Source organism: Myotis nattereri (genome assembly GCF_964212035.1).
Source record: "Myotis nattereri genome assembly, chromosome: 6".
NCBI lineage: Eukaryota > Metazoa > Chordata > Mammalia > Chiroptera > Vespertilionidae > Myotis > Myotis nattereri.
In genome coordinates this window covers 69775870-69786554 of record NC_138081.1, presented here as the reverse complement: position 1 = coordinate 69786554, position 10685 = coordinate 69775870, and the positions used below count along the sequence as shown (strand labels likewise).

Here is a 10685-nt window from a genome sequence, read left to right as displayed (position 1 = left end):
CATCTCCTTAATCATCAACATGAGAAGGCACTTAATTAAAATACAGCTAAACAAAAGAAAACAAACACCTAAAATAAAATCAAGGTATATATTTTTAAAACCCAACGTTTTCTACTAAATAAAAGACCTGGGTATCTGTTGGGAAAGGACCGTGAAATGAAAACTCGTACCTTCACATGTTGCCCAAAGGTACTTGCCTCCTCTGTCTAGGAGTTGTCATCACAGCAGGTCACCCCTAAACACTAGGTGTGATATTGAACTCAGGTTCGGTTGCCTGCTGCTCCAAAGCCCATAATCGATCAAGAGATCAGAGCTGATGGAAGGAAACTTCAGTTTATTCAAGAGCTGCAGGCAGCTTGAGAAGATGGGAGACTCATCACAGAGACCATCTTAGCATCTCAGTGCTGGCAGGGGTTTTTATGAGCGGGGAAGAGGGAGGGAGAACACCAAACTGGAAGGGGTTGTGGGCTCTCCTTTGAGGGCCACTGGGTGCCATGTGCTAGTCAGCTATCATGTGGGAGCCTGAGTCAGTGGTCTGGTTTTCAGTCAGTCAAGGTGAGCAAGTCTCCTGGAGCAGAAATACCTGCAGGCTGAGATGTTTCCTTTGAGGTTAGTTAGCTTCTAGAATCCTTTAAGCAAACTGGCTGTTTATTCACAGCTACATGTAAATTTCCAAGTCATTTTTTATAGAAACAATGTTAAAAGAAGGGTGGTGTAGGTTACAGATGGCTAGGGACTGTGACCTCTGGGCTCTGAGAAAGGATGACTGTTTCCTGGTCCTTAGATCCATGGGAGCGGTCTTCCACGAGAGGGTTAAGCATAGGAGTGAGTAAGTGATCCAGCTTGCAGCTCTTCTTACTGTAACACAATGGTATATTAAAATCTATCAATATCAGGCCCCCTGTACATACTAAATTCTCCAAAGATTACCAGTGTGTAAAATGTCTTCATAGGAACAATGAAATATGGTCATTTGGAATGGACATTCTTTATAAGAAGAGTGTTAGTAAGGAAGGTGTAAAACATTAGATTCCGTATCATTGAGTTTTAATTGAACACCTGCTATGTCGCAGCAATGAGCTTGCTGGGTATTTTCAAATGGAGCAGGGAACATGGGAACTACAGAGGGCTGGTACATAGCTCTATATTCTGGTTATTGTCAAGATGATGGTGATGGTATAAGTCCTAGAATAAATTGTGTTGACATAGCGCCTCAGACCCCAGATCTTTCTTACATGTTCTTTTGTCATGTGTATTTTGTAGTCTCCTGGAAATGTCAATGTGAATTTCCATTTGGGGCAATAATTCACTTACTCTATTAGAGTGATATGTAGGATGCCTTTGCTCTAGCAGGAAGTGCCACTGAAAATAAAACATCTTTGGATTATATTATTACTCATACATTTGTGATACCATGTTTCCTCTGATTTATAAAATGGACTTTTCTTATGCTTTTACAGCCTTTGGTTTATTATTCAGAGCTCTCAGAGAAGGGTTTAGCATTTTTTTAACAGCAGTCCCCCCCCCCCACACACACACACACATACACACACACAAACCATATTAGAAGCATGTCAGATTTGAAAAATCAAGCTAGGATGGACAAAGTACTTCCTTTACCTGTGATAGGCAGCACAGTTTCCAATACTACAAAGATTGAAAGACTTAGTTAAAACATTGAATTATTGTGTTCTCACATATCCTCCTATTTATCTTCATAACCACTCAGAGATTTTTGTTGTTGTTGGGTTGTTTTTTAAAGGAGCAAATATCACTGTATCCTTCTATAGATGTGGCAACTGAGGCTCAAAAAGATAAAAAGTCTTACCCAAAGTCATTCATGAGTTTATTTGTTGGCTCAATAATAATAATAGCAATGATGATGATGATAATAATAATAATAATTTGTTAGTCATAGAGTAATTGGCAGAACTGAAAACACAATTTGATTTTCTAGCTCTATTTTTTCCACTAAATTAGGTTTCCACTACCTTTTAAATACCAGATTAAAAATGTTAATTTGTAAGCCAAACCGGTTTGGCTCAGTGGATAGAGCGTCGGCCTGTGGACTGAAAGGTCCCAGGTTCGATTCCGGTCAAGGGCATGTACCTTGGTTGTGGGCACATCCCCAGTAGGAGGTGTGCAGGAAGCAGCTGATCGATGTTTCTCTCTCATCGATGTTTCTAACTCTCTATCCCTCTCCCTTCCTCTCTGTAAAAAATCAATAAAATATATTTTTAAAAAATTTTTTTAAAAATCAAAATGTTAATTTGTAAAAACCTGGTTGTATAGAATCTTATACATAAAAATGTATAAAATGGAAGAGAATTGTCCATGATTCAGAACTTATCTTCTTATCACTGGCAGCCTAAGTTAAGTAGAGGTGGCCCCTTCCTTTGGAAGCCTATTTCAATACATTTCTGAAATGATATCTGCCTCCTTTCACATATGGAAAATGACAATGAAAAGATTCACTTTGCTCTTCTCATTATTCTAGTCCATTGTCTCCTAATCTTAGAGATTTCCCAACCCCCACCTCCAGCTTTGTAGATGTGAAATCATTACTGCGACATTTAGGAGTACAGCTGGCTAATCTCAACCTGGGTTGAACAGCAAACCAGAACTTCTCCTTGGAGGATGGCATCCTTGGAATGAAAAATGTGGTCAGTGAGGGCAGGTAGGGAGCGCTGTGTTCAAGTAATGGAATGGCAGCATACCAAACCGAGATCCTCCTCTTGTCTCCAGTGCAAGCACCTGTTTGTCGAATCTGTTCATTTCCCTTTACTTTTGGAAGTTAACATGGGGGACATGTAACAAAAGAACAACAGTGTATGTTTTTGAAGAACACTCCTGTTACTGACTGTAATGTTGCTTGCTTCAAGGTTTCTATCACCTAGCTCTAGAGGGAACGTTTTGTTTATAACTATACCCTATTGAGCACCCTAATGGATGCTTCTATTCTGTGTAAGCTGAGAAAGAGCCAGCAATGGGAACTGGGGAGAAAGGAGCTCAAAAGGAATTCAAACACATGAGACTTCAAGCCCTCAGGAAACATTTATCATCTTTTCTGACAGCTGGAAACAAATATGTGCATAGTGCTTTTTCCATACAGAAGAGCATCTCATTTGAGAATATATTATTCTAATATTATTCCCTTTTTACCAATTGTCCTAACTGGCCCAGCAGATAAGTAACTAGTAGAGGAGAGAGTCCATGCAGTTCTCTTTCACAGCCATACTTGCCTTCACTCTCCCATGTCCCTTTACTTGCCACAGGAGCTCCATTAGGGCAAGGGCTGTGTTTTCAATAGTGTGACCTTCCCTCCGGCATCTCTGAGTCTTTGAACACAGTGGTGGGTGAGTGAGTGCTGCCATCCGTCTCATGGGTAATAGAATTTTGTGCATGAGTACAATGGTGCTTTTCCTTCTCAGCTCGTGAGGCTGAGCGACCACATCTGCTCTCTGCAGTGCTTGCTGTAATCAGGCCACTCGCCTATGGCTAGAGGGCCAGATTTTGCTCAGAAGGCCATCTTTCAGTCTCCCAGACACATGAGGCTTTGAGCAGAATTGCTGATTTTTTAAACATTTTAAAGGGAGATGAAATGTCATATTTGTGAAAATAAGACAGCCACTGCTCTGTCAAGCAGACATGGGAACCCAGCTAAGTTTCGTCTTTATGATGACTCATCTAGAGGCTCTGGGTCATTAGCTGTTTATTTTTAGAAAATCTGAATTTCAGTGAAATCCATTTGGTGGTACATAATTGCAGTGGATTCAGTTCAAACTAGGTAATTATAGGTCAGCTGGAGGTGATTATCTCCATCCACAGCTTGCCAGGGGGTAAGACGCAGTGGTTCTCAACCTTGGCTCCACATTAAAATCACCTGGGAATCTTTTTAAAATCCTGATTTCTGGGCCTCATCCTCCAGAAATTCTGTTTCTTTGTTATGGGGTGAGGCCACAACATTAGTAACAAAGAAACAGAATTTCCGGAGGATGAGGCCCAGAAATCGGGATTTAAAAAAGATTCCCAGGTGATTCTAATGTGCAGCCAAGGTTGAGAACCACTGGGTAAGAGGCTCTAATCTATGCAAAGCTTTTAAAGTAACATTTTCTTTCCCAGGACCAATGGAGTATAAATGAAGCCCTTTAAGGCTTTCCTTGCATCATCTTAACTTAGTTTGTTGTCTTTCTGCCTCTCCTTGGGGACAATAAGTCTTCTGGTCACAATTCTATCTCAAATATTGAGGGGGAAAAAGAGTGCAGTTGTGCTGAGCTGATACCAATGGACATGTCTGCTACAATCAGGCCACCTTCATTTTGGGTGTCCTTTTTAGGGATTATTTTACAAGATATTCCAGGATAACGTCAAACCATCCTCCAGGATCAAAGACGAGATTTCAGAGATACTTTTTCCCCTTTAATTTCCCAGTCCTTCAAAAATGTTCTAAAGAGAGATTGGTAATGTACTTTTCTTTATAGCCATTGATGGGAGAAAGCAAATACAACTCTATGAAATGGGTTAAGTCTGCTGGGCTGGTTTATGTCTCTAATGGGAGGGAGGATGCTTGGTGTGGCAAATAGAATTTCTTACCTCCCAGATGTGCTTTTCCCTGAGCTCCAGTTGTTTTTCTATTGTTGAGCAGTCGGCATCTCCCTCATGTGTTTGAGCCTCTGCTTCCTCTGCATTTGGCCTCACTGCTGTGATGAAGTCCAAGATGTCCTAATAAATGTGTCATCAACATCATATGCTTTAGATCAGGGGTCCTCAAACTACGGCCCGTGGGCCACATGCAAATACAAATATTGTATTTGTTCCCGTTTTGTTTTTTTACTTCAAAATAAGATATGTGCAGTGTGCATAGGAATTTGTTCATAGTATTTTTTTAAACTATAGTCCAGCCCTCCAACGGTCTGAGGGACAGTGAACTGGCCCCCTGTTTAAAAAGTTTGAGGACCCCTCCTTTAGATATTCTAGTTTTCACCACCTTCCTAGGGATCTTAGCAGGAAAACAAGAAATTCCTATACACTGCTGGAATTAAGCCCACGTTTCCCCAGGAGTGCTTGTATGTTATTTCAGAAAATGTTGGGTGTGTTCTTTGAAACCCCTTTGATAATCAATGTAATCTCATTGCCTTCCTTCACTGATCATTGGCCACGGACAAAATTTCTGGTTTCATATTACCTGTAAATACAACTTCCATGACTTTGTTCTCTTTCAGTCTCAATCCAAATTGGAATCAGTACAATATGTTCGTGCCGCTGAAAACAACATGGTAGAGTGAAAGTAAATTAATGTTAAGTGAGCAGAATAGGGGCCAACTGATGCCATAGTTATCCATTGATCAATCTAGTCATATTCGTTTAATATTTTCCAGTCTCAGTTCCTTCATTTAAGCAATGGGATAATAATATGTACTCCATAGGATTATAGAGATCATCAAATATGGTTTATAAGACAACAAATATTCCAAAGCTAATAATTGTTAGCCTAGTACCTATTTAGGCATCCGTAAGGTCTAATTTTTCACATATATACTAGTAAGTGATAAAATTTGATATTTTACATTCACATGTATCTATGGTCTGTGAATACTGTACATGTGACCATTTCTAATACTGACAGAGTGACAGGTGCAGATAGCAATTTAATAAATGCCATGTGAGCATGGAGTATAAGAACTAGTAACTGAGATAAAGAATCCTAAATAAAAACATACCCATAGAGTTATAGAGTCACAAGGATAGAATGCACCCTAAGATGATGTAAAGTGTACCGATTTCTGGGAAAGAAACGTCCATAGACATTACTCTACCTACTCAAGATCCCCTCAGCTAATTAGTCACAGACCTAGGCCTAGCTCCAAGTCTCCTGACCCGACCCTCAGCCACCACCCCATTCTGCACACTGCCATTATAACATGGCTTTCTTAAATTCCACATGCAAGCACATTAGCTAACTCTGCAATGTTACCAATTAGAAGAGAATAATGGCCTAGAACCTCATGTATTTTTGCCACATGAACAAAATATTACAATGCAATTGTACATGCCCATCATTTCTGTTCTGTTCCAACAAGAGGAGCTGGCCTAGCTCATGTTGTTTCTTCTGTTGACGTCTCTGTCTTTCTATGATCTTCTTAGACACATCTGTGATTCTGTGAGATCGCAGGGAATACTGGAATCTCTTGTCTTTTTCATCTGGTGGGGAATGTCCTGTGACATACACAATTGAATTTGTGTTATTCATTTCTAAAGATCTTGAACCCTGGCTTTTACAATATATCCACATATGACTTGATAAAACTAGGGAAGAGAATAAAGTGAGAGCCAAAAATAAATTTCAAGATTGAAGTCAAACAGTTGACATATTTAGGAATAAGAATTGAGTCTATGCTGTTGTAACCAAATCAATTCTCCTTTAAGGATACATTTCCCAAGATCTAAACCAATTCCAAAAACTTATTTTAGGGAGAAAACAGCTATTGGAAAATACAATGACACCTGTTTTATCTTCCATTTTAAATTGATGGGCATCATTATTTAAAAAAAAAATTACCAGGCTTCTTTATTAAAGAATCTGAATTAATGGTTTTATGAAAATGGAAATGTACTTTAATTAAGCAAACAGTAATGTTATAGAGTTATAGACTTGTAGTATTTCAAAAGATAACTGAGTCCTTTTGAAATTATTCTTTTAAGGTGATTGAGAAAAAAGAAGTGAGATGTGATAACTTTGAATGAACTTTTCAAGTAGTCTGAAAAAATACAGAAACTGATTGCCATGTTCTTTCTCTCCTACACATTGGATATTCTTTCTTACAAGATCTCATCATTCTGAAAAATGTTCATTCACGTTTTAAAATGTTTCCCTTTTTTATTTAAAATACTTTCTTCTCTATTACCAAACCCTTGAATTGTTCTTTTGATTAATAATAGTGTTCAAAATTTTATTTCTTTATTTAAACTTATTTTTTAAGCCTAATAAAGTATCCATCTATTTATTCAACAAGCATTTATCTAGTGCTTATTGTTTTCCTAGATTATGAAGATATAAACTTGAGTAATACCTAACTCTACTCAAAGATCTCATTTCTCTTTATCATCTGTGCTTGTCTAAGTCATTCCAGGGACATTTACCCAGCATATTCTGGGTGTTCCAAATAGTCACAGATTCAGTCAGTGCTAACTGTTGATTTTCTTCTGTCTTTATTGTTATGATCTTTAACTTTTTCTGGTGATATTTTGGTGCCATCATTCTATTTACTTGGCTGAAAAGTAACTGATGAATTCATCAGATTTATTTATTTATTTATTTAAATAAGGAAGAGATATCACTTTTCTGGGATATGATAAGCATATTTCTCCCAGAGGTAAGTCTCTGAACTCCTAAAAATTTTCTCCTCATTCTGCTACTCATTCTTTGTATAACCTCCTCAATTTCTTCCACTGCAAAATTCTATTAAAAAAATCTTCTGAGAGCTGTTTGATGATTTGCCAAAACTAAGCTCAGCCATAAAATTTTCAGCTTTTGCACAAAGTAGCACGGCTAGGTTTATTAGAGTAAGGTGACTTTCATCCTCCTTCAAATTGCCTGATGCAAAAATTTAACCAATTACTAATTCATTAGCAAATGCTGTGCAAAAAAATTTCAATAGCTGATATCCTAAGTCTTACATTGGGGGTAAGTCTGATTTTTATTCAACAATATATATTTCCTATAACAAATTATTTATTTTCATTGTTGTATACAGGAATATACTCCCTCAAGAAAAGACAAAATATGGCAAAACTGTCCCCTTCCTTCCAACTCCCCTGGCACACTACACATACTCTATTAACAAGCATTTTATTTTACTTCTTTAAAAATAATCAGTTTAGGTATTTTACATTTTCCCATGCAATTGTTCTAAACGGCCTTTTCAGTAAGTTAGTCAAAAGGCTTAACTATTGAAATTAGCAAACTCATTTTAGCTGAAGGCATGTGTTTAAGTGGAGCACACAGTTCCTCACCCTCAGGGGTCCTCACAGACTTTGGTTTTGAATATTTAAGCAGTCATACTGGTTATGCCATTCCATCCGTTATTTGCTAGGCTGCACTAATCACATCAAAGCCACTGGAGACATGATTTAATCAGTCCACCCACAGCAAATGTTTTATAAAGAGTGTGCAATCTCTCTTAAAAGACTAGATTTCTAGAATTAGATTATCTAGCCCAAACTTTTTTTTAAAGAACTCTTTTAAAGATAACTTTGAAAGATGGTCATCCAGCCATTGCTTGAGTATGTTAAGGAATGGGCAATTTCTTACTAATTTATGGGGCATTTTGTTTCAGTGTTGGGTAGTGCAGAGTCCCTTCATAAATGTGCTGGTTATGGCCCCTGCAAAAGTAGAGCTCATATCTTCCTTTTTCTCAGACCCATTTCTTAAATATTTTAAGAAAGGATTGCTTCTTCAATATTTGAAGGCAATATAAGGGGTGGAATCAACTCTTGGCGTATTGTTGTCTTCATTTAGACTTTTTCAATATTTAGACCAGCTATTCAGAAATGGTGGCTGAGGAAGATTAAACATCTTGGAGGTGGCCAATCCCGTTTACAATGAGTTGAGGGCAAAGTGGAAGGAAAGTGCGTGGCGTGTTGTGGCAGACCTGGTTGGTCACTGCGATGCCCAGAAGGCAGGCACGGGGAGAAAGGCACAAGTCTAGGAGAAGAAAGGATCTGGGAAGCAAAAATTTACACACCTCAAAGACAGGCTGTCCTGGCAGTAGCTGATCCTATACACAGCTCCCTGAATGTTTGCACTTGGACCTTGAATAAGCACTGCTGTGGAATTGATAGGTTCTACCAGAGAAAAGGAGTTAATGGTACACTGTGTTGGAAAAACCTGGAATAAATAAAATTAAACAGCTTTCTTTATTGCAGGATTTGTCAGTCTTTAATATATTGTGCTACCAGTGAGGGGTATAAAACATCTTTCAACCTGACAAACTTTTTTTTATTTATTTATTATTAATTTTTTTATTTTTTTAAGCAGCTTAGGTCTATTGGCTCATCTTCATTGTGGACAGCCAGCTTCTATGGGCTTAAGGGTCCTTAATAATTTCCAACTAATTGAAATAATCTCAGGTTCAAGGAGACAGTTATTCTATGCCAACTCCTTATGGAAAATATGAATTTGTATTAATTACAATAGTTGTTATCAAAACTAGCTGTACATCAGAATCACCAAGGGAGAGAGTCTATAAAATGAGATATCTGGGCCCTATCTCAAAATAAGAATCTCTCCTATGGACACCTGGAGTCTACATGTTTCACAAGTGTCCAGGTGCCTTCTATTCAGCCATTCTGTCACCAACATGAGGTCATTTGATCTATCTTTATGCAGTGAGCAGTGGAGTAGGGTTAGGAGCTAGGGCTTCTCCAAAGACCTAAGTCACATGTTGCCTGCCACCTGCTCTTGGCCTTGGATAAACATTTTGACCTTACTAAACTTCAACTTCCTCATCTACCTGATTTAAACCTTCCTTATAACATTTTTTCTGAGGATAAACATTCTTTTTAAAGTGAAGTACTTAATTTACTTAATTTGTTTCATGGCTCAGACTGAGTTCTTACACAATACTTGGGAGCTATTGTGATGATTATTTTCATAAGTATGTTAAAGTTAATTAAATATAGCCGAAGAGAATAAAATGTTTAGTACAACTTCAAAGTGATTTTTGTTCAAATCAGGAGGGTCTTCTAAAAGCCAGGTATCTCCTCCTTCCTTCTGCAAAGGACACCTGCAGCTCAAAACAGTTGGCTCAAGGCTCCTTTTTTTTTTTTTTTAAGAAGTCAAGCTTAGACTCCAGCAATGGCATAAATTCAATACAATTTGAAAAACTCCTGTACTTTATGGTAAGTGTCACTTAACAAAAACTGAAAATTGTATTCATAAATGTGTTTCAAGGATCCCACCTAAAGAGCCCCTTTGCCAGTTGCCAACTAGAAGTTTTGATTCTGCCAAAGTCATTGTTCACTAGATTGTTTCATGGTGCTAATGGTTGGGAGCTCACCAGCTTCTGAGGCAGTAAATCTCATTTCTGGAAACATCCACTGGGAGAAAAGTCTCTTACGGTGGGAACTCTGGGTCCTGGAAGAGTTTCTTTTCATCAGAACAGAGACAAATCTCTCTGACTTGGTGGGCAGTTTTCTTTAGCTCAAAGAAAATTCTTCTATGTACTGCTGTCATACTGGGTAGAAATGAAGTTTAATTCTGTTGATGGGATTAAGTCCATTTAAAGAGATTGAAGGTATGTGTTACTTGCATTGGTTTTTGGAGGACTTGGTGATTTCTGTTATCTCTTTGAAGTGCTTTGGTTGGGCTATGAAAAAACAAAAATATTCACAAATGACAGTAATTCAAAGACACCATAATTTACCAAGTACAAAAAGGCAAACTTGTCTGAAATGTACTCAAAATCTGGCCAATTTGGCCTTTTTTATTCTCTTGGCTTAATTTATAGATTTTATTTTACAAAGGTCAGTGTTCTCTATTTTGTATTTTCTACTTTTTTTTTAAATTTTTTTCTTTGTCATTGGCCTTGTGACTATACCTTTAGTTTGACATACAAAATGCTCAACCTATTTTTTTTTCCCTGTAAAGTTTTCCTCCCACCAATGAAAATGTAACTGTAAAAAAA

The 10685-nt window shown here is 37.7% G+C and overlaps 1 long non-coding RNA gene across 1 annotated transcript; it reads right to left on the bottom strand.

Annotated features, from left to right (window-relative positions):
• Positions 1 to 315: 315 nt before the first annotated feature.
• On the bottom strand, positions 316 to 7417 carry LOC308521347. The gene is made up of 4 exons (XR_013996165.1): positions 6054 to 7417; positions 5186 to 5262; positions 4594 to 4722; positions 316 to 858 (listed from the first exon to the last, which is right to left on the bottom strand). It is a non-coding gene; the product is annotated as an uncharacterized lncRNA (long non-coding RNA).
• Positions 7418 to 10685: the final 3268 nt, after the last annotated feature.